The 23,047-nt window shown below is 51.8% G+C and overlaps 1 protein-coding gene across 9 annotated transcripts in view; it reads right to left on the bottom strand.

The window, feature by feature from the left end:
• Positions 1-8,668, bottom strand: part of LOC140389755 (eukaryotic translation initiation factor 4 gamma 1-like) — a 163,418-nt gene extending 154,750 nt beyond the window's left edge. For 5 of the 9 annotated variants that reach the window (XM_072474238.1, XM_072474248.1, XM_072474239.1 and 2 more), the window contains exons 1-2: positions 8,402-8,666; positions 8,189-8,263 (exon numbers count right to left, since the gene is read on the bottom strand). The gene's annotated coding sequence lies outside the window, so the exon portion shown is untranslated. Of the gene's footprint in view, positions 1-8,188; positions 8,264-8,401 lie in introns of all 9 variants that reach the window. The other 4 variants (XM_072474244.1, XM_072474243.1, XM_072474245.1 and 1 more) reach the window with 4 other exon arrangements.
• Positions 8,669-23,047: the final 14,379 nt, after the last annotated feature.

Here is a 23,047-nt window from a genome sequence, read left to right as displayed (position 1 = left end):
AACTTATTCCTAGAACTTAAACATGGATGCATAATGAGTTTATACTACTAGCCACGTAAAGGCAAAGGACTTTTTAAAAATGTTAAGATGTCACATCTACATGTAAAGCTTATGGGCAATCATGGAGACTTCGATCAAAATGCACTGTAAAGCCATTCAACTAATCAAGTTCTTTGCAAGATGGCTTACTCTCGTCCCACCCCTCCAAAACAGATGTAGTACATGACATTGCTAACAACTGTACATTCGATACAACGGTTTTGATACTGCTCAAATATCTGTGTATCAATTTAGTCATTTATCCACATTTTTATACAAAAATCTGGTCTAAGTTTATTGGCATGATGCAGGGGACCAGTGTACATTAATTATTTCACTGGAAAACATTTGATTCTGAATTTTTCTGAATCACAGATTATAGGCAAGTCTGTCCCTAAAATGCAAGATCACATGAAATGCAAACAACTGCATTTCAAGATAAACTCAATTTCATAGTCAATCTTACAAACCAGCTAACCACCAAAGTTGGTTATTGGATTCTATTTAGTTATTTCCAATCTTCCCTGTACAGCAGAAATTGTCATCCAAAATCATTCAGATTACACAAATACATATAACTGATCAAGAGAAAAGACGCCTGTTGTAATACATAGAAAATAAAGGCCTTCAAGCCTGCTCCATCATTCATTATGATTATGGCTGATCATCAAGGTTCTGGGTGGAATGCTGACCATTACCTCTGGCCTGAGATTGAATCCAGCTTGACTTGATAGGTTGCTCGCACCGTTACACCTCAAACTCAGGAAAGTGAATTTAATCCTGTTGGGGATGAACCAAACAGGCTCACTGTCCTGAATTTGTAACAAAATTAACATTCACTTCAAGTGGGCAGCACGGTAGCATTGTGGATAGCACAATTGCTTCACAGCTCCAGGGTCCCAGGTTCGATTCCAGCTTGGGTCACTGTCTGTGGGGAGTCTGCACATCCTCCCCGTGTGTGCGTGGGTTTCCTCCGGGTGCTCCGGTTTCCTCCCACAGTCCAAAGATGTGCAGGTTAGGTGGATTGGCCATGATAAATTGCCCTTAGTGTCCAAAATTGCCCTTAGTGTTGGGTGGGGTTACTGGGTTAGGGGGATAGGGTGGAGGTGTTAACCTTGGGTAGGGTGCTCTTTCCAAGAGCCGGTGCAGACTCGATGGGCCGAATGGCCTCCTTCTGCACTGTAAATTCTATGATAATCTATGATAAGAAACTATAGAAATGTCACATTTCTGCAACAGTGGAGGACTAATTTGAGGCAGAGGTTGAGGTGCGTCTAACCTTTGCAAACCTGATCTGGGAGTGATTTCTGTTGAGGGGTGGTAAGAGTTCAGTTTTCCAGTTTGGTACTCAGCTCCTTTGTGAACATGGGTGGATTGGCCATGATAAATTGCCCTTAGTGTCCAAAATTGCCCTTAGTGTTGGGTGGGGTTAATGGGTTATGGGGGATAGGGTGGAGGTGTTGACCTTGGGTAGGGTGCTCTTTCCAAGAGCCGGTGCAGACTATGGGCCGAATGGCCTCCTTCTGCACTGTAAATTCTATCTATCTATCTATGAATAAGTTCAATACCCTGATCCCTTCTTGAAAGTACACAACGTTTTGGCCTAATAATTTAATGTCTATAGATATGATCAGTTTTGATGTCATTTCTCTACCGATCACAGAACATTCTCTCATGCATACGGTACCAGACGATTATTAGACCTTGCAGCCTGTCTGTTACTGCAGTGCAGAGAGAAACCCACAAATTGTAATGAACACCAAAACCACACCCACTGCCAGGGAGCAGCACTGAGCGTCCATGTGGGCTGTGCCGATAAATTAACAAGCCTATGTACATGCAGCGACATTTGCCGCATGCTTTCAATTCATGTAATTTTGTAACATATGCGAGATGTTTTAGACCTCCACATATTCGCACCGTCAGTTTTTACGGACAAAATATCAACACTGAATCAAAATATATCCCAGCATTATTTTCAAACTTTAAACATTAAATGAGTACATGCTCAATCCGATGGCATCTTAATTACTAAATTCTGCCCGATAACTTACTGGAATTATGTTGTTAGGGTTTTTTTTGCATTGAACATAATTTGCACTACTTCAGCGTCAGGGTTAAAGAAAAATTAGAACAGGCGTGCCAAGTGTTTCATAGTTTTGAACGAAACTTTGCATTAACTTTGCAAAATAGGATGCCATAAAACTGTACATTAGCGATGTCATGCTAGCAGTAAACTGACATGCCTCATTAAATGCACATAGATTGGTTTCCTTGTTCTACGCTTTGAAATTAAGTTACATCTCAGATGAATATGACACCCCCCCCCCCCAATCAACTCCCTTTCCTGCCTGTACCCGAAAAAGCCACCTGGACCTCAAAAGTGAAGGCGAAAATAAATCGAAGATTTGAAAACAGGAATCGAACGAGAACTTTCCAAAGCTTGGCAGGCGTGTCCTTACACAATATTGTTTTTTTTAGAAAAGTCTATCCATAAATTTGCCCTTGCCCTTTCTGAGTAACACATCATTAGCCACTGTTCAAGGTTGCTACTACTTGCTGAAACGCACTTTCCAAAAATGGTTAAAACTTTATTGCACTTCCGCTCGCCCAAAAAAAACCCGATCCCTGACATTTTTTTTAAAAAAAACAAAAGTCGGTCACATGGTGATCTTTCCCCAGTGCTGTGCGAATATCTATATATAGTTAAAGATTATGGGAGAGTTTTCAGCAGCTGAGTGTGTGGTGTTTGTGCAGTGGGAGCCGGCTCTGTGCGGGGAGGTGACAGTGACTCACTCACTTGCGCCACATGCCTCTCAGACCCAACCACCAGCCGCACATGGTTCCTCTTCTACCGGCTTTTTCCCCTCCTCCAGCACAAACGTGTCAGTTTAGGCTCAGGCTGCAAACGCAGCAACTCCCGTCAGCCGCCACCCCACACATACGAGGGAGGGGAAATATTAATATTTCCCAATATAGTTCGGCAAAGCCCGGGCTCACTCTACCCCCTCCCTTCTTTCCCTGAGCCCGGGGCGGGGGTTACATTCCACCCTGAACAGCTCCCATATGGTCAGGGGCCCGGAGTACAACCGCACCACCGAGAGGCACGAGTTTAAGAGCCGGCTCTTGATTCAATCTATCCGTAATCACCCCACACACACAAAACTTCAACGTGAGACTGGAGACTTTGGAGGAGAAGCTGAGAACGAGTGAGGGTCGGGGGGGGGGGGGGGGGGGGGAGGAGAACGAGTGAGGGTCGGGGGGGGGGGAGGAGGAGAACGAGTGAGGGTCGGGGGGGGGGGGGGAGGAGAACGAGTGAGGGTCGGGGGGGGGGGGAGGAGAACGAGTGAGGGTCGGGGGGGGGGGGGGGAGGAGAACGAGTGAGGGTCGGGGGGGGGGGGGGAGGAGAACGAGTGAGGGTCGGGGGGGGGGGAGGAGAACGAGTGAGGGTGGGGGGGGGGGAGGAGAACGAGTGAGGGTGGGGGGGGGGAGGAGAACGAGTGAGGGTGGGGGGGGGGAGGAGAACGAGTGAGGGTGGGGGGGGGGGAGGAGAACGAGTGAGGGTGGGGGGGGGGAGGAGAACGAGTGAGGGTGGGGGGGGGGAGGAGAACGAGTGAGGGTGGGGGGGGGGAGGAGAACGAGTGAGGGTGGGGGGGGGGGAGGAGAACGAGTGAGGGTGGGGGGGGGGAGGAGAACGAGTGAGGGTGGGGGGGGGGGGAGGAGAACGAGTGAGGGTGGGGGGGGGGGGGGGGAGGAGAACGAGTGAGGGTGGGGGGGGGGGGGGGAGGAGAACGAGTGAGGGTGGGGGGGGGGAGGAGAACGAGTGAGGGTGGGGGGGGGGAGGAGAACGAGTGAGGGTGGGGGGGGGGGAGGAGAACGAGTGAGGGTGGGGGGGGGGAGGAGAACGAGTGAGGGTGGGGGGGGGGAGGAGAACGAGTGAGGGTGGGGGGGGGGGAGGAGAACGAGTGAGGGTGGGGGGGGGGAGGAGAACGAGTGAGGGTGGGGGGGGGGAGGAGAACGAGTGAGGGTGGGGGGGGGAGGAGAACGAGTGAGGGTGGGGGGGGGGGGGAGGAGAACGAGTGAGGGTGGGGGGGGGGGGGAGGAGAACGAGTGAGGGTGGGGGGGGGGGAGGAGAACGAGTGAGGGTGGGGGGGGGGGAGGAGAACGAGTGAGGGTGGGGGGGGGAGGAGAACGAGTGAGGGTGGGGGGGGGGGAGGAGAACGAGTGAGGGTGGGGGGGGGGAGGAGAACGAGTGAGGGTGGGGGGGGGGGAGGAGAACGAGTGAGGGTGGGGGGGGGGAGGAGAACGAGTGAGGGTGGGGGGGGGAGGAGAACGAGTGAGGGTGGGGGGGGGAGGAGAACGAGTGAGGGTGGGGGGGGGAGGAGAACGAGTGAGGGTGGGGGGGGGAGGAGAACGAGTGAGGGTGGGGGGGGGAGGAGAACGAGTGAGGGTGGGGGGGGGAGGAGAACGAGTGAGGGTGGGGGGGGGGAGGAGAACGAGTGAGGGTGGGGGGGGGAGGAGAACGAGTGAGGGTGGGGGGGGGAGGAGAACGAGTGAGGGTGGGGGGGGAGGAGAACGAGTGAGGGTGGGGGGGGGGAGGAGAACGAGTGAGGGTGGGGGGGGGAGGAGAACGAGTGAGGGTGGGGGGAGAGGAGAACGAGTGAGGGTCGGGGGGGGGGGGGAAGGAGAACGAGTGAGGGTCGGGGGGGGGGGGGAGAGGAGAACGAGTGAGGGTCGGGGGGGGGGGAGAGGAGAACGAGTGAGGGTCGGGGGGGGGGGGGAGAGGAGAACGAGTGAGGGTCGGGGGGGGGGTGTGAGGGTCGGGGGGGGGGGAGAGGAGAACGAGTGAGGGTCGGGGGGGGGGGGGAGAGGAGAACGAGTGAGGGTCGGGGGGGGGGTGTGAGGGTCGGGGGGGGGGGGAGTGAGGGTCGGGGGGGGGGGGAGTGAGGGTCGGGGGGGGGGGGAGTGAGGGTCGGGGGGGGGGGGAGTGAGGGTCGGGGGGGGGGGGAGTGAGGGTCGGGGGGGGGGGGGAGTGAGGGTCGGGGGGGGGGGGAGTGAGGGTCGGGGGGGGGGGGGAGTGAGGGTCGGGGGGGGGGGGGAGTGAGGGTCGGGGGGGGGGGGGAGTGAGGGTCGGGGGGGGGGGGGAGTGAGGGTCGGGGGGGGGGGGGGGAGTGAGGGTCGGGGGGGGGGGGGGAGTGAGGGTCGGGGGGGGGGGGGGGAGTGAGGGTCGGGGGGGGGGGGGGAGTGAGGGTCGGGGGGGGGGGGGAGTGAGGGTCGGGGGGGGGGGGAGTGAGGGTCGGGGGGGGGGGGGAGTGAGGGTCGGGGGGGGGGGGGAGTGAGGGTCGGGGGGGGGGGGGGAGTGAGGGTCGGGGGGGGGGGGAGTGAGGGTCGGGGGGGGGGGGGAGTGAGGGTCGGGGGGGGGGGGGGGAGTGAGGGTCGGGGGGGGGGGGGAGTGAGGGTCGGGGGGGGGGGGGGGAGTGAGGGTCGGGGGGGGGGGGGGAGTGAGGGTCGGGGGGGGGGGGGAGTGAGGGTCGGGGGGGGGGGGGGAGTGAGGGTCGGGGGGGGGGGGGAGTGAGGGTCGGGGGGGGGGGGGAGTGAGGGTCGGGGGGGGGGGGGAGTGAGGGTCGGGGGGGGGGGGGAGTGAGGGTCGGGGGGGGGGGGGAGTGAGGGTCGGGGGGGGGGGGGAGTGAGGGTCGGGGGGGGGGGAGTGAGGGTCGGGGGGGGGGGAGTGAGGGTCGGGGGGGGGGGGAGTGAGGGTCGGGGGGGGGGGGGGGGAGTGAGGGTCGGGGGGGGGGGGGAGTGAGGGTCGGGGGGGGGGGGGGGAGTGAGGGTCGGGGGGGGGGGAGTGAGGGTCGGGGGGGGGGGGAGTGAGGGTCGGGGGGGGGGGGGAGTGAGGGTCGGGGGGGGGGGGGGAGTGAGGGTCGGGGGGGGGGGGGAGTGAGGGTCGGGGGGGGGGGGGGAGTGAGGGTCGGGGGGGGGGGGGGGGGAGTGAGGGTCGGGGGGGGGGGGGGGGGAGTGAGGGTCGGGGGGGGGGGGGGGGGGAGTGAGGGTCGGGGGGGGGGGGGGGGGGAGTGAGGGTCGGGGGGGGGGGGGGGGGGGAGTGAGGGTCGGGGGGGGGGGGGGGGAGTGAGGGTCGGGGGGGGGTGAGGGTCGGGGGGGGGGTGAGGGTCGGGGGGGGGGGGGTGAGGGTCGGGGGGGGGGGGGAGTGAGGGTCGGGGGGGGGGGGGGAGTGAGGGTCGGGGGGGGGGGGGAGTGAGGGTCGGGGGGGGGGGGGAGTGAGGGTCGGGGGGGGGGGGGAGTGAGGGTCGGGGGGGGGGGGGGGAGTGAGGGTCGGGGGGGGGGGGGGAGTGAGGGTCGGGGGGGGGGGGGGGAAGTGAGGGTCGGGGGGGGGGGGGGGGGGGAGTGAGGGTCGGGGGGGGGGGGGGGGGAGTGAGGGTCGGGGGGGGGGGGGGGGGAGTGAGGGTCGGGGGGGGGGGGGGGGGGAGTGAGGGTCGGGGGGGGGGGGGGAGTGAGGGTCGGGGGGGGGGGGAGGGAGTGAGGGTCGGGGGGGGGGGAGGGAGTGAGGGTCGGGGGGGGGGGGAGTGAGGGTCGGGGGGGGGGAGTGAGGGTCGGGGGGGGGGGGAGTGAGGGTCGGGGGGGGGGGGGGGGAGTGAGGGTCGGGGGGGGGGGGGGGGAGTGAGGGTCGGGGGGGGGGGAGTGAGGGTCGGGGGGGGGGGAGTGAGGGTCGGGGGGGGGGGGAGTGAGGGTCGGGGGGGGGGGAGTGAGGGTCGGGGGGGGGGGGGGGAGTGAGGGTCGGGGGGGGGGGGGGGAGTGAGGGTCGGGGGGGGGGGGGAGTGAGGGTCGGGGGGGGGGGGAGTGAGGGGGGGGGGGGGGAGTGAGGGGGGGGGGGGGGGAGTGAGGGGGGGGGGAGTGAGGGGGGGGGGGGAGTGAGGGTCGGGGGGGGGGAGTGAGGGTCGGGGGGGGGAGTGAGGGTCGGGGGGGGGGGGGAGTGAGGGTCGGGGGGGGGGGGGAGTGAGGGTCGGGGGGGGGGGGGGAGTGAGGGTCGGGGGGGGGGGGAGTGAGGGTGGGGGGGGGGGGGGAGTGAGGGTCGGGGGGGGGGGGAGGAGAACGAGTGAGGGTCGGGGGGGGGGAGGAGAACGAGTGAGGGTCGGGGGGAGGAGAACGAGTGAGGGTCGGGGGGAGGAGAACGAGTGAGGGTCGGGGGGGAGGAGAACGAGTGAGGGTCGGGGGGGGGGGAGGAGAACGAGTGAGGGTCGGGGGGGGGGGAGGAGAACGAGTGAGGGTCGGGGGGGGGGGGGGGAGGAGAACGAGTGAGGGTCGGGGGGGGGGGAGGAGAACGAGTGAGGGTCGGGGGGGGGAGGAGAACGAGTGAGGGTCGGGGGGGGGGGAGGAGAACGAGTGAGGGTCGGGGGGGGGGGGAGGAGAACGAGTGAGGGTCGGGGGGGGGGAGGAGAACGAGTGAGGGTCGGGGGGGGGGGGGAGGAGAACGAGTGAGGGTCGGGGGGGGGGGAGGAGAACGAGTGAGGGTCGGGGGGGGGGAGGAGAACGAGTGAGGGTCGGGGGGGGGGGAGGAGAACGAGTGAGGGTCGGGGGGGGGGGGGGAGGAGAACGAGTGAGGGTCGGGGGGGGGGGGGAGGAGAACGAGTGAGGGTCGGGGGGGGAGGAGAACGAGTGAGGGTCGGGGGGGGGGGAGGAGAACGAGTGAGGGTCGGGGGGGGGGGGGGAGGAGAACGAGTGAGGGTCGGGGGGGGGGCGGGAGAACGAGTGAGGGTCGGGGGGAGTGTGAGGGCCCTCGGGAGGCCTGTTCTCAGCCTTAGCTCTCCCTCAGCCCCAGTACACGGTGTGTAACTGGGGCCCTCGAATGCCTTGTCCCGGCTCCCCGTGGGGGGGGTGGGGGGGGGGGAACGGCAAGGCTCCGGCCTTCCCCGGGTGGCTCCGGCCTTCCCCGGGTGGCGCCGGCTGGAAGCGAGTCGATCTTCCCAGGAATCCGGGAGGGGGGGATACCGAGGCCCCTATCTTCCCCCACCCCAATTCAGTCAGAGAGAGAGAGAGAGCCGGGCTGTTGTCCTGGCTCCTTCCTCTAGCCCAGGCTCCCACTCTCCTCGGCCGCCAAAGCCCCTCAGCAAGAAACACGTCAGGCCGCCCTTACCCGGGGAAGGTCTGGGCTCCTCTTCAAGGTGTGTAAATGTTTTTTTTTGTTCCTTCCTTCCTCCCTTCTTCTGTCCTGCGAATCAGAAAAATAAGAGAGTCAGGCCAGAGCTCAGAGGGCAGGGCAGCCGGCGGGCCGGTCAGCGGCGGGTGTTGGCAGCCTCCATGCCGAGGATGGAGACGGATAATGAAAGGCGGCCCAGTAATGGCGTACCTTCGTCCTCAGTCCGCACAGCCGGACGATCGGCTACTTTCGGAGATTTCCGCCTCTGGGGTTCCGGAAAGGACACGTGACACCGCCAGGGCAGCAGCAACCTTTAATATTTGTTAGAACCGCAAACAACCTCTTTGCACGTCATTCAAAAGCTTCCGAATTGCGGCCGAATTTTTACTTTATTTTTAAATATATATATATAAACACCGCAAGTTCAACGCAATGATTTTGCTTCGAGCAATTGGCAAGCTTTCTTTCAAGGAACACCCCCAAGTACTTCACGTCCAATGCAACCACTGCTATGCGCAGACACACACACACACGAGGTCCCACCAAAGAGCATTGAATTAAGATCAGTTCCTCCGCTTTTCGCACATGGGTTAAGCCTACGCGGAGAGCTCCCCAGATAACCCAGCGGAGAGACGCTGCTCAACTCCTGGTGGAAGGTTTGTGCCTACAAACTCGAGTGAAAGTGTGAATTGCCAAACGAGCTAAGCCAACATAAACAAATACACATTTCTGAAAGATCTAAAAATGAATGCCTTAACACAAAATACAATATACATATATTTCATTTTCAAAGTCTCTTGGAGCATGCAATAATTGAGCTGAGGGGGTGGGAAGGCAAAATCAGCAGGAGACGTGCAACACAAATTGTTTCCCCTCCTCCATGAATAGGAAATAACTCCAACTTGCCCTTTCCCTTAATGATAAGAGATGAGACTGAGAACATGTCATGTGAGGATTTATAGATGCAAAAGTCCACTTACTACTGTTGTATAAAACAGTGCATTTGAGTAAAGATGCATGCACCCCATACTTTAGGATCATATATCTTTCAAAATGCATCTTAAAATATTTTCTTTCATAGTTCCATCTTGCAGACAACTCAGCAACCTTTGTAGCAAAATCTGCATGATACAATATAGCCACTATGAGCCATTCAATAGTATCATACAATCAAAGAGACAAGTTATAAAGACATCATAATATTTATATTCAGTCTCTCAGTCATGGGGTCATAGTCAATGCATTATATCAGGTATACTGAGTAGCTTGTCTTTATTCAGTGTACACCAGTCAGTTCCTGCAGAGAGCAAGTTCCACATGCCAAGAAAAGACTTGTTTGTGTCAGGAATTGTTCTCAGAAATTCACCCTTGCACTGTAATTGATTGATCCCAGAATTGATACATCAGGTTATATTGCTTCTAAATGACACAGCTCCCTCAGGAGAAACCTACAGAGCATAATAAAGTTCTAAAAACTACAACATATGTACGGATTAGTCAGCAGCTAGATATCTCACTCTTTTCCATCACAGTCTGAACATTGGAACTGAAAAAGTCTCTCTCATAAGAGGAATGGCTTGTTCTTAACAAGAATTTAGTCTCATTAAGCAAATTGGGAGTATTTACATATTTACATTATTTACAAGTTTCCTTATCCAAAGTGAAAATATGTTTAATTATGTCACAATTTACCGATCTGATGTCAGCAGCTTTCCCGTGACATCATAAAGCAACTTAACTGCCTTCACAGTTTAAATTTTATAAAGTTAACACTTAAAAATAGTTGTTATTTAGGTAAAATGTACTGACTTGTGTTTAAAGAAGACGTAATGTAAAGTACAAAATACAGTTTGATGTAGTGTGAATGCATCCAACTTCCAACATCCTGAGCACTGATGTCATTCTCAGCCAAGAAATATAAAACGATCACATGACACATCCATCTATGTCATGATAAATATCTTCACGAGTGAGGTATATGAGATAATAGTCATGAGTGGGCTATGATCAGCCTTGTTCGTGAGGGTGCATATACCACATTGCTGCCCCTAAACTGCGTTCTATTTTAGAATAATTGTGGGATATTTCAAACTGAAAAGATGAATTTTGATTTGTTTAGTATGTCAGGAAAAGCACCTCAAGCAGCATTGTGATGTAACACATCATTCTGATGTCACAATAAGATTTATGCTTTCACAGTGGCCCGGATGAGTAGGTTCTTTGGGGTGGAGGAAGGTGTGTAAAATGTGCGGGAGGACCAGCGAAACATGTCCACATGTTCTGGCCGTTTCCAAGACTTAGGGGATATTGGCAGGGGTTTGCGGATGTCATGTCCAGAGTATTGAAAACAAGGGTGGCGATGAGTTCAGAGGTGGCGATTTTCGGAGTGTCGGAAGACCTGGGAATCCAGGAAGAGAAAGAGGCAGATGTGCTGGCCTTTGCTTCCCGGGTAGCCCAGAGATGGATACTGCTGGCTTGGAGGGACTTCAAAGCCCCTGAGGTCGGAGGCCTGGCTAACTGACATGGCGAGCTTTCTCAGCCGAGAGAAGATTAAGTTCGCCTTGAGAGGGTCACTGTTAGGGTTCGCCCGGAGGTGGCGACCATTCATCGACTTCTTCGCGGAGAATTAATCATGGGGGGGGGGTTAGGGTAATGTAGAATAGGGGGTCAATTAGGCGGGCTTTGGTGGGATGGGAGTCGGTGATTGCACTATATTTATTCTTTGTATATTGTTTTTATACTGTTGCTGTTTGTAATGCCAAAAATACCTCATTAAAATTGTTTATTAAAAAAAAAAGATTTATGCTTTCGCTTAAGTGTTAGTTGAGGCTCGCGTGGTATTACTTCCACCTGATTCAGAAGGTGGTGGCTTCAGATCACACTCCAGGGACCTCAGCACAAGGTCCAGCAGGATATTTCAGTGCAGCATTGAGAGACTGTTGAAGATGCCACCTTCCAGCTGAGATGCGAAATCAAAACCTTGTCTACCCTCCCAGGTGGATGGACAGGATCCCTTGGCATTATTCAAAGAAATACCAGGGGAGTTTTAGCCGAGTCCCAGAAATATTCATCCCTCACCAAACATCAATTTAAAAAAACAGATTATCTGGTCATTATTTTGCTGTTTGTGGGACCTTGATATTTATCAAATGCTATATTTGTCTGTCACATTACAATGTTGATGGTACTTCAAAAGTACTTCATTGGTTACAAAGCACTTGGAGGTGTCACGAAGGTGTAAGTCTTTCTTACAGGAGCTATGTCAGAGGGTCACAATATATGATAAATATCTCCACAAATTTAGCTGATTTATGAAATGGTGATCATGCTCCTGTCAAGCGTCTTGAGATGTTTTACTCCCAAGTGCAACTTTTTGTTTCTGACTGGCAGTTGCACATGAGTTAAGATCTGCTTCATAATTATCCAGAAGTAATGTCATATAAGACAATTAGCCATGGTATATTTTAGTTTTGATATTTTGGGTATGCTTCAACTGAAATAAATTAAGTTTAATAAATTAAAATTGTAATAACAATGGGCTATTTTTAAAAATCCAAACCAATTCAAACTATGTTATGATGTTACTTTTCCATTGTAATAGAGCACCATAGGGAAAATAGGTTTATTTTGCTTTACAGTTCTGTAAACAGGTATTGGGCAGCACGTGAACACAGTGGGTAGCACTGTTGCTTCACAGCACCAGGGTCCCAGGTTCGATTCCCGGCTTGGGTCACAGTCTGTGCGGTGTCTGCAGGTTCTCCCCTTGTCTGCGTGGGTTTCCTCTGGGTACTCCAGTTTCCTTCCACAAGTCTCGAAAGACGTGCTGTTAGATAATTTGGGCATTCTAAATTCTCCCTTCGTGTATCCGAACAGGTGCCGGAATGTGGAGACTAGGGGCTTTTCATAGTAACTTCATTGCCGTGTTAATGCAAGCCTACTTGTGACAATAAAGATTATTATTATTCTTTCAATATTCCTTTCCCTACTCCTCAAAAGGCTAAGCAAATATAGTTAACGAGTGTCTAAAAATTGCAGAACAAGAAGGTCAAAAATGCAATGGCCACTCTGTGCTGAGTTAGATCATCTCAGCTGGCGGCAGTGGCAGAGGGTGTTACAATTGGCTGCAGTGTCCCCAGCATCAGGTCCCTGTTCCTTTTCACTATCCAATGACAAACCCTGAAAATGCACATATGTAGATGGTGCTAAGGCAGGACTGTGCTCAATTGTGATGCCATTCACAATCAAAAGACCTGCTGACAATTTTGTCAACACCAGTGGTTTTGAAATGCTTTGATGTCAGGGGACCTTTACAATTACTGACACTCCCAAGTACTGCCTTTCCTAATTTCCAAATTAACAGTAGCTATTAACAGCGACCATCCAAAAAAACACTGTCAGCATCATAAATAGCATTCTAGCAAATCAACTAATATAGAAAAATATAGAGTACAAAATTCTAAACACTTTGTACATATGGCAGTAGTATGATGATGCTCAACAAAAAGATATTGGATGATTCCTTAGACCATTTGGGATCTCCTCATGTCTTCAGTTTGAAATTCTCAAATATAAGTATCAACGTTGGCTCATAGAATCATAGAAATTTAAAAGCATGGAAGGAGGCTAATTGACCCTTGCTACCCATGGTGTTGGCTGACAAGTTGCCATCCAACCTAATTACAGTTTCCAGCTCCTGGTCCATAGCCTTTGAGGTTACGGCACTTCAAATGCATAACCAAGCACTTTATAATTTATTTTAAAAAAAAATTTAGAGTACCCAATTAATTTTTTCCAATTAAGGGGCAATTTAGTGCAGCTAATCCACCTACCTGCACATCTTTGGGTTGTGGGGGTGAAATCCACGCAGACACGGGGAGAATGTGCAAACTCCACACGGACAGTGACCCGGGGCCGGGATCGAACCCGGGTCCTCAGCGCCGCTAACCACTGCGCCACTGTGCCGTCCTTAGTATTTTATAAATGTTAATGAGGGTTTCTGCCTCTATCATCATTCCAGACAGTGGGCTCCAGATTCCCCACCATCCCTGGGTAAAATGTTTTCCCTCGAATCATCTCTAAACCTTCTCCCTCATACCCTAAATCTATGTCACCTGATTTTAGACACCTCAACCAAGCAGAGTAGGGCATTCCTATCCACTCTATCTAAAGCCCCATAATTTTCTACACTTAAGTTGCTTAAGTCTCCAATCAGCCTTCTTTGTTCCAAAAAAAACAACCCGAGTCAATCTAATTTTGGCTCATAATTAAAATTCTACTGTCCAGGCAACGTCTTTGTAAATCTTGTCTGTACCCTCTCTAGTGCAATCCCATTGGGCAAGATTCTATGTCCTCCCCGCGGCATGTTTCTCGGAGGTGGGAGAAGACCTGACGTTGAGCAGCGGTGGGATCTTCTGGTCCCGCTGCTGTCAATGGGATTTTCCAGCGAACTCACCCCACGCTGCCAGGAATCCCACAGTGGGGGTGCGCCGTCAGAGGGACCAGAAGATCCATTCGGGGTGAACAGCCAGAATATCTCACCCATCTTTTCAATAGTGTGGTGACCAGAACTGCACCTAGTACTCCAGTTGTGACCTAACCAATGTTTTATACAATTCTAGCATAACCTCCCTGCTCTAGTATTCCAAGTCACAGCTAATAAAGGCACCATTCCTATACCTAAGGATTAGAAGATTACATGGCCATAGCTTCTGCAATTTCCACCCTTAATTCCCTCAGTAACCAAGGAACCATGCCACTTGGACCAGGTGGCTTTTCTACTTTGAGCATTGCTAACCTTTTAAGTACTTTCTCTTTTTCTAACTTTATCTTTTTTTCATCTACACCCTCCTCCCTTACTTTGACATTGATAACATCCTCTTCTTTCATGAAGACAGATGCAAAAAACTCATTTAGTACCTCAGCCATGACCCCTGACACCATAAGAAGATTTCCTTTTTGTTCCATAATCGGCCCAACCCTTCCTTTGAATTATGTTCTTACTACTGATATTTTTTATAAGGGTCTTTTATGTTACCAGTAATCTATCTTCATGGCCTTCTGTGGCACCGCATATGTCTACGCTAACAAGGCTTCACTCTAGACGACACTTAAAATACCCACATCAAACTCACACCTTAATTTGGCCACAACACACTAAAAACATTTATATTTCGCCCTTCAAGGATACCTTAACATGGAGGCAACCTTCTTCCCTCTGCAGCCTCAGCAACAAACACCTCTATCAGTGGCACTGACGAGCTGCTGGCCCTAAGTGAGCCAGAAACTGAGTGACAGGACACTGTCCTTAATTAGACAACGTCCTGGCGGAAACCTCTTAATTGGCCAGAGCCAATAAACGAGTGGTCCCACCGTTTGCCTGTGGAGGTTCAGGACCCGCATTCTGTCTGGCAGTAGGACCCATGGCACGCCGGTAAAACTCGTTCCACATCCCTTGATTGCTCTACATAAAACAATCCCCATGTCTCTCAGTCTTGAGAGGCCCAATTGTCCTATAATTCACAGTCTATTGGAGGAGAGAATTCCAGATTTCTGCTGCGCTACATTATTGAATTGGTAACATTAAATTAGGCAGAGGATTAAGGAACCTCTGATGACAAGGATGCAGAAGGCTCAGAAATAGTTATCCCTTCACTAGAAAGGCAGTCATAACTTGTGAAAATTCACAGAGTTATTACCTGGAGCAAATAATCTTTTTGCACTGGTTAACAAGATAGAAACAGCACATATTGAGAAAATTGCAAATAATATGAAGCTACACTGTGTAGTTATTAACAAAAAAATGATGTCCAATTAGAATTGGTTGTAACACTTAATTTTCCTGATGCAACAAATTGTCAAAGCCTATGAATAGTGAACACTCTGAGAAAATGTTCTTTTCTGTCATTCTCAAGGGGGTTCATTGTCAAATAATTCAACTAATTTATTGGCAGTAAAGAGCTTTGGGATATCTTAATGATGTGAAAGGCACTGTATAAAATGTAACTTCCTTTTTTAGACATCCAATTATATGAAAAACTAATGTTTTTTTGTGATTGCTTGCTGGTTAACACTACCTGAACCTTCACTTGATTAAGAAACTAACACAGTTATCTAATTGTGTCAGCAAATAGGAAATTAAAACAAGTTTCACATTTCTTCAATAAACTTAAACGTAAGGAATAAAACCGCAATGATTAAGTGCATTTTTTAATTCATCCTCAACTTACATCAGTGACCTTGAGGCCACAAAAATATTTCCAACTTTTAGAAGTACAATCATTTCTAAAGCTGTCGAATTAGTGATTTAACATTATATACCTTTACTGCATTTTAGAAAATATGAAAATCTGCAGACAATGGATATTAGAATCAAGGTTGAGATTTCTTTGCTACAAAATTGCTTTTGTGAGCATAGAAACAAAACATAATAGTGTTCTTAAAGTACCTTGACAATAACGTTTAGTGAAAAATAAAATCGAACTACAGTAGTCTCAGAGTCCTTATTGCTAAGACTTGCATTTATATAGCGCCTTATTATTCTCCCAGGAATGTCTCAAAACACTTTACATAAAATTAATTACCTTTGAAATACAGTTACTGTTGTTAGCTAGGAAATCACTGCAGCCATTTTGCACACAGTGAGATTCTATAAAAAGCAATGAAATGAATGACTGGTTAATCTATTTTTAGTTTTATTAGTTAATGGAGACACGTTGAACAGAAAAACTTGCTGCTATTCTTCAAACCCTGCCATAGGATCTTTAACATCTTTCTGTATCACTAGAGCAGGCAGTCAGGATTTGTTTCGACAGCCTTTCCTGCATAAGTGATGGTAAACAGTGTGTTGACTCGTTTTCATAATTGTACTCACATCGACCTTTACACTCAGTACTTTGAATTTGTATGTCTTGTTGATTTTTGGAAAATTCCTTGCCCAATGGACTGTGTGCATGAGTTGACCAGATGGTGCCATTCAAAGAGCAGAAAGAAGGCAGAAAGGAGATTTATGATAATCTAAAAAGAATGATGGCTTCTCACACACAAGCCACTGGATGTTAATGTAATGAAGCTGATGCTGCTGAAAGTGAAAAATATATGGGTTCTTAAATGAAGAGAGTTGCCTATGGTCCTTTTTCAACTGTGGCTACTTACTTACTTCTTTGTGGCTGAAGGGAAACACTCCACTAAAACTAGCCCGGCAGGAGATTGTTGAATGGGTTTTGGGATGTGCTTCTTCCACCACAAAGAAAACTGCTGAAGTCATTCTACAGCAGTGTTCTCCATCCCATACAAGGGGCAGAACTCTCTGCTCCCAACAGAAGCGTGGTGGGCGAGGGCACAAAGTCAGTTTCTTGCCAGTGGGAATTGGAATTTTGTCCTCCCGACTTTCATGGTTGAACTATGTCAGAAATGTCAGGAATGGGAGAAGTTAACAAGATTAACAGTGAATTTGAGACGAAAATAAAGTAACAACACCAGCACTAGCCTCGAGGAATAATGAGATGCAATTTGCCTTGTAACAAGATTAATATTGAGGTGTGAACGGCCATATCAGAAACATTGGGCAGGATTTTGCAGCGTGGCTCGCTCCACCGGCAGCAGGATTCTCCAGTCCCACAGCCGGCCAATGGGGTTTCCCATTGTGGCCACCCCGCGCTATCGGGAAACCCGCGGGCGTGGGTGGGCTGCTGGTGAAGCGAAGGATCCCGCCGACGGAGAATCCCGCAGATTGTTTACCAGAGATTGGTGAGGTTATATGTGGTAGCATGGCCCCGTTACCCGTTCACGGACCATGTGTCTGGCTCAGGGCCAATTGCGTGCGAGCACACGGACCCCAGTCAATTGGGAGTTTGTGCGGTGCGCCAGGAGCAGGTACCCAGGCAGTGTGGACCAGGGAGCTGAAGTGTAAATGTGTATAGTGTTCTGTGCCTGTTTCTTAACTGCTTGTGCCTTTCATCAATAAACCCCTTTGTGTATTACTGGAAGCCTCCAGCAACCGCAGCCAATAGTCATCGTGAAATGTGGCGGGAAGGAGAGCGCGGATGGGAATGTAGAGAAGGTCCAGAAAGAGTTGAAATCATTTAAACCGTGATTGGAAATGAGTTTCATTGGGAAAATAGACCCATTTGACCAAGGGGTTGAATCATGGAACCAGTACATCGAACGACTCCTGTTCCTTTTTACCGTGAACAAGGTCACAGGTGAGGACAAGCAGAAGGTAATACTTCTGACAATTTGCAGACTCCAAAGCTTTAATTTGATTAGGAACCTCACATCCCCAGAGGTACCCGACTCAAAAATCTTTGTCCAGACAGTGAATTTGGTTAAAGAATATTACAATCCTTGATATATGTTTAACTCTGCAGCGTGCGACCATGAAGAGACTGTCCCAGTACTCATAGCCAGGCTTCACATCTTGCTGAGCACTGTGAGTTTGGGACCATGCTTAGTGACATGTTGCGTGACCGGTTGGTTTGTGCGATCCATGACCTTAATAGCCAAAGGAAGCTTCTGGCAGAGACCACTATTACATTGGAAAAAGCGACCAAGATAGTTCAGGCGACACAGTGCGCCAAAAAAAGTGCTGAGCTCCAAAGCGTGGCTGAAGGGGAAGTTAACCATGTACAGGGCAGCATGGCAGCGAGGTCTGTGGCAGAATCAGCATGCACAGCTCAGAGTCAGACACGGCCCTTGGTATAGGAAGGAATCGGGGCTTCAAACTGAATCCGAGATGGACTGCTTTTGTTGCAGGGAAGACCAGGAGACTTGCCATGTTCTGGAGTTCATGTGCTTCCGTTGCAACCAACGTTGGCCAAGCACGTTGCTGCATGAGGCAAGGTGCACCAATACAAAAACAAAACAGCAGCAGCTGTCCACAGCGCCACTCAACGTAGTGGAGAAGAGCTCTGAAGAAGAGTATGCAATGCATCGGTTGAATGCAGTCCAATTGAATAACGTGGCTCTGATTGAAATTGTCGTAAGGGTAAATGGCAAACCCCTTAAAATGGAAATCAACACCAGGGTTGCAGTGACTGTAGTGGATGAGTAGACCTTCAAATATCTGTGGGAAAGAACACAGTTTTTAAACATTGAAGAGTACTACAGCCTAGTTTCAACATACATTGAAGATTTTGAAGATCCTCAGAACAGCCGAGACCCCAATGGCCTACAGAGGGCAGGAGGCCAATTTGCCTTTGGTTGTTGTGGAAGGACACGGACCCAGTCTGTTGAGAAGACACTGGTTACAGAAGATTAGGCTCAACAGGCTGGAAATCGTCACAACATCTGACAGCGTCCTCCAAGATGTATTGAGGAGGTATGAAGACAGGGCAGCACGGTGGCGCAGTGGTTAGCGCTGCTGCCTCACGGCAGAGAGCCCCAGGTTCGATCCTGGCCCTAGTTCACTGTCCATGTGGAGTTTACACATTCTCCCCGTGTTTGCATGGGTTTCACTCCCACAACCCAAAGATGTGCAGGATAGGTGGATTGGCCACGCTAAATTTCCCTTACTTGGAAAAAAATGTATTGAGGTACTCAAAATTTTTTTTAAAAGGAGGTATGAAGACATCTTCCACAAATAATTGGGCTGTATTAAGGGCATTAAAGCCAAAATATATGTCAATCTGTATTCAACACCCAAGTTCTTAAGAGCCAAACCAGTGCCACACGCATTGCATCAGAAGGTTGAAGCAGAGCTAAAGATTGGAATGGCTGGGTTCAGGTTTCAGAGTGGGGCATGCCGATAGTCCCTCTCCTTAAACCTGATTGGCCAATAAGAATTTGTGGGGGCTATATACTGACAATAAGACAAGCTGCCCAAGTTGATCGGTTTCGGAACACCCCGAATTGAAGATCTCTACACCAAGCTGGCGAGGGGCCTCACCTATTCAAAATTGGACCTCAGTCACACCTACTGCTGCCTCATGGCACCGAGGACCCGGGTTTGATCCCGGACCCAAGTCACTGTCCGTGTGGTATTTCCACATTGTCCCCTATCTACGCAGGCCTCGCCCCCATAACCCACGCGCTGAGATCAGGAGAAGGTGGTGCTTCTCGCATGCGCACCGATGAGCCCGTATTTTTGGCTGGTTTAGCACAGGGTTAAATAACTGGCTTTTAAAGCACACCATGGTAGGCCAGCAGCGTGGGTTCAATTCCCGTACCAGCCTCCCCGAACAGGCGCCGGAATGTGGCGACTAGAAGCTTTTCACAGCATATTTAATTTGAAGCCTACTTGTGACAATAAGCGATTTTCATTTTCATTTCATTTTTTTATATGGAAACGGCCGTCATTTTCAAAGCCGCTCGCAGCCAGCATTGTTAAAAGCCGGCTGCTGTTGCGCGCGAATTCGCGCGATCGGGAGCACCGCGACCGATGGCTCCACGACCCTCCCGACACCTGCCCGTTACCCACCCGCGGGTCGCAACCCCCACTTTGAAAATGCCTGCATTACAGGGCCTGTTTTTAAAAAAATATTTTTATTCAGGACATTTTCCATTTAACAATACGTGAAACACTCATTCATCTTTATACAATATTTGTAATAAACAAGCAACCCAACAACCCACCCCGTATGCTCCTCTTTTGCGCAACACTCCCTAACCCCCACAATCTAGCAACCCCCTTCTATTTGCTGACGACGACCAATTCTTGAAGGAGATAAACTGGCTCCACTTCAAGTAGAAACCCTCCTCCGATCCACTTTTGGCTTATTTCATTTTCTCCAGCTGGAAAAACTCTGATAGATCCCCCAGCCAAGTCATCGCCCTAGGCGACTCCAGTGTCCGCTGCCCTAGCAGAATCATCCTCTGGGCTATCAGGGAGGCAAAGGCCATTACATCAACCCTTTTCTCCTCCTGCAGCTCAGTTCATCCAATACCCCAAATATTGCCCCCCATGGGCATGGGTCCACCTTTACCCCAAAATCTTTGACATAGTCTCGAAGAAAGATTCCCAGAATGTCTTTAATTTAGGGCAGGACCAAAATATGTGTGAGTGGTTCACCGGCCCTTGAACAATGCTCACATCTGTCCTCCACCTCTGGAACAAAACCCACTCAGATGTGTTTTAGTCATGTGCACTCTGTGCACCACTTTAAACTGGATTAGGATCATCCTCGCAAACAAGGAGATAGAGTTTACCTTGTGTATGGTCTTACTCCATACCCCCTCCACCCCAAATGCACAGTCCAACTCTTCCTCCGTTTTTCTCTTTATCTCCTCCAGCAAGCCCTCTCCTTCTCCATCAATTACCCATAATATCAGACATCTTCCGTTCCCCTATCTCATCCAAAGATACTACCTTAGCCATCAGTGATGGGGTGGCAACCTTCCACCCCATAGCTCCACAAAGAGACCTTCACCGTCAGCAACACACCCCTTCCCCCTTCTCAACCCCACCCCCTGCACCCCTTCCCAACTCTAACCCCTCCCCTCAGAATTCACACCTACCACCACGCCCCTCAGCAACCCCTCCCCACCCCAAGCACAGTAAACCCAGCCAACCTTGATTTGATATCCCAACCAACAAAGAAAACAACCCCCCCCCCCCCCCCCCAATCTCCAGCAGTGGCTTTCTCCCCCACTTCACGTCCGTTAACCATCATCCCTGCTAGCAGGGTGACCCCCACCTGGGCAGAAATGCAAGTTATATTTTCAAAAATTCCACACACAGCCCCCCTAATCAACCTGATTTTAATCTTGTACACCAAACCAATCATCTCAACACCCACTCCCTTGTCCCCCCCACAATCCCAACCATTCCAAACAGTTGCTTTAAAACATCAAAAGCCCATATCCCAATCCCGGTAATAGATACTACAGAACTATCCAAAATATAACAGGAAAATCCAATGTAAACAACATGAAACACTCATCCAAAAATTCCCCACAGAGGTCAAATCACCCAAAACATTCAAATATACCCCAGTCCGTGTTCCTTAATAAAGTTGCTTGCCCCCTCCGGTGTTTCAAAATAATGGGGCGCAATTCTCCGGTATCGGCGCGATGTCCGCCGACCGGCGCCCAAAACGGCGCAAATCAGTCGGGCATCGCGCCGCCCCAAAGGTGCGGAATCCTCCGCATCTTGGGGGGCCGAGCCCCAACCTTAAGGGGCTAGGCCCGCACCGGACTAATTTCCGCCCCGCCAGCTGGCGGAAAAGGCCTTTGGTGCCCCGCCAGCTGACGCGGAAATGACATCTCCGGGCGGCGCATGCGCGGGAGCGTTAGCGGCCGCTCACGGCATCCCCGCGCATGCGCTGTGGAGGGAGTCTCTTCCGCCTCCGCCATGGTGAAGACCGTGGCAAAGGCGGAAGGAAAAGAGTGCCCCCAAGGCACAGGCCCGCCCGCGGATCGGTGGGCCCCGATCGCGGGCCAGGCCACCGTGGGGGCACCCCCTGGAGCCAGATCGCCCCGCGCCCCCCCAGGACCCCGGAGTCGGCCCGCGCCACCTTGTCCCGCCAGTAAGGTAGGTGGTTTAATCTACGCCGGCAGGACAGGCATTCTAGCAGCGGTACTTCGGCCCATCCAGGCGGGAGAATCGCGGGGGGGGGGCGCCAACCGGCGCGGCGCGATTCTCGCCCCCGCCGAATCTCCGGTGCCGGAGAATTCGGCAACTGGCGGGGGCGGGATTCACGCCAGCCCCCGGCGATTTTCGGAGAATCTCGACCCTGGTCTCTGACCCCATGCATGACCGACAGGCGGGCCGGGTACACAACACCAAACTTCATCCTTGTTCTTAAAAAGAGCCGACTTGGCCTTATTAAACCCGACCCTCCTTTTTGCCAGTTCCGCTCCCAAGTCTTGGTAATTCTAATGAGTGGCCTTCCCAACTGCACTCTCGTGTTTCACTCGCCCACCTCAGGATCTTTTATTTGTCTAAGTACCTGTGGAGTTGGATTATGATCACCCACATCAGCTCCGCAGCTCTGGGTTTCTTCCTCAAAGATCCCCTTCCCCCACTAGCTGCGCAAACATCTTTGCCACTGCTCTGTGGCCTTCGCTCCTTTTATGCCCTTGGGCAGCCCGACAATCCTCAGTTTTTGTCATCTAGAGAGATTGTCCGAGTCATCGATCTTGGCTTTCATCATTTTTTGCCCCTCCGCCATCATCATCACCTCTGCCTCCAAGGAGGCAATCCGATCCTCATGAACTGAGACCATCTCCTCCACCTTCTGGATCGACAAATTCTGCACCTCCAAATGCTTTTCCACCCTTTCCACAGCTGCTGAATTGGTTCAGTCACTTTTTCCAGATTGTCCGTGACCGCCTGCCTTTGCTTTCTAAATTCAGTCGTCAGGGATTCCACCCAACTTCTCAGTCGTTCACAGAGCGGGCAGGATCGTCACAGGTCCCTCCACCATGTGTTCCCTTCCTGCGCCACACATGTCCTCTCAATCTGAAGAGAGCCCTTTGCTCGACACACTCCTCGTTTGATAACTGTTAGACATCCCACACCAGAGGAGAATTACTAATTCTTCCACTATATCACTTTTTCACTTGCATAGCATCCGTTAAACAGGTAGAAAGGGGAAAAATCAAGTCCTCAGGCAAGTCAACTTATATGCGATCTCTTACTTCATGGCTATCACCAGAAATCTCCATTACTAGGCCTGTTAAGGAAAGACAACCCCATGCCGCCCTTAGCCTGGGTGAGGGTGCAGAGTTGGGCCCTGCTGTTGGCGGTCTACAGCTATGCTTCCCAGGACTGGCTTGGTAGGAAAATTGTTGTTGCAGATGCATTAAGTCACCAGCCCCTACCCAACAGCGTTCCTCCACCATCGATACCCCAGGAGATTATTCAAGCCCAAAACCTCGCAGATGCCATGCCAGTGTCTGCGGGGCACATTCACAGCAGGA

Source organism: Scyliorhinus torazame, chromosome 14, assembly GCF_047496885.1.
Source record: "Scyliorhinus torazame isolate Kashiwa2021f chromosome 14, sScyTor2.1, whole genome shotgun sequence".
NCBI lineage: Eukaryota > Metazoa > Chordata > Chondrichthyes > Carcharhiniformes > Scyliorhinidae > Scyliorhinus > Scyliorhinus torazame.
This window is presented reverse-complemented; position numbering and strand designations above follow the sequence as displayed.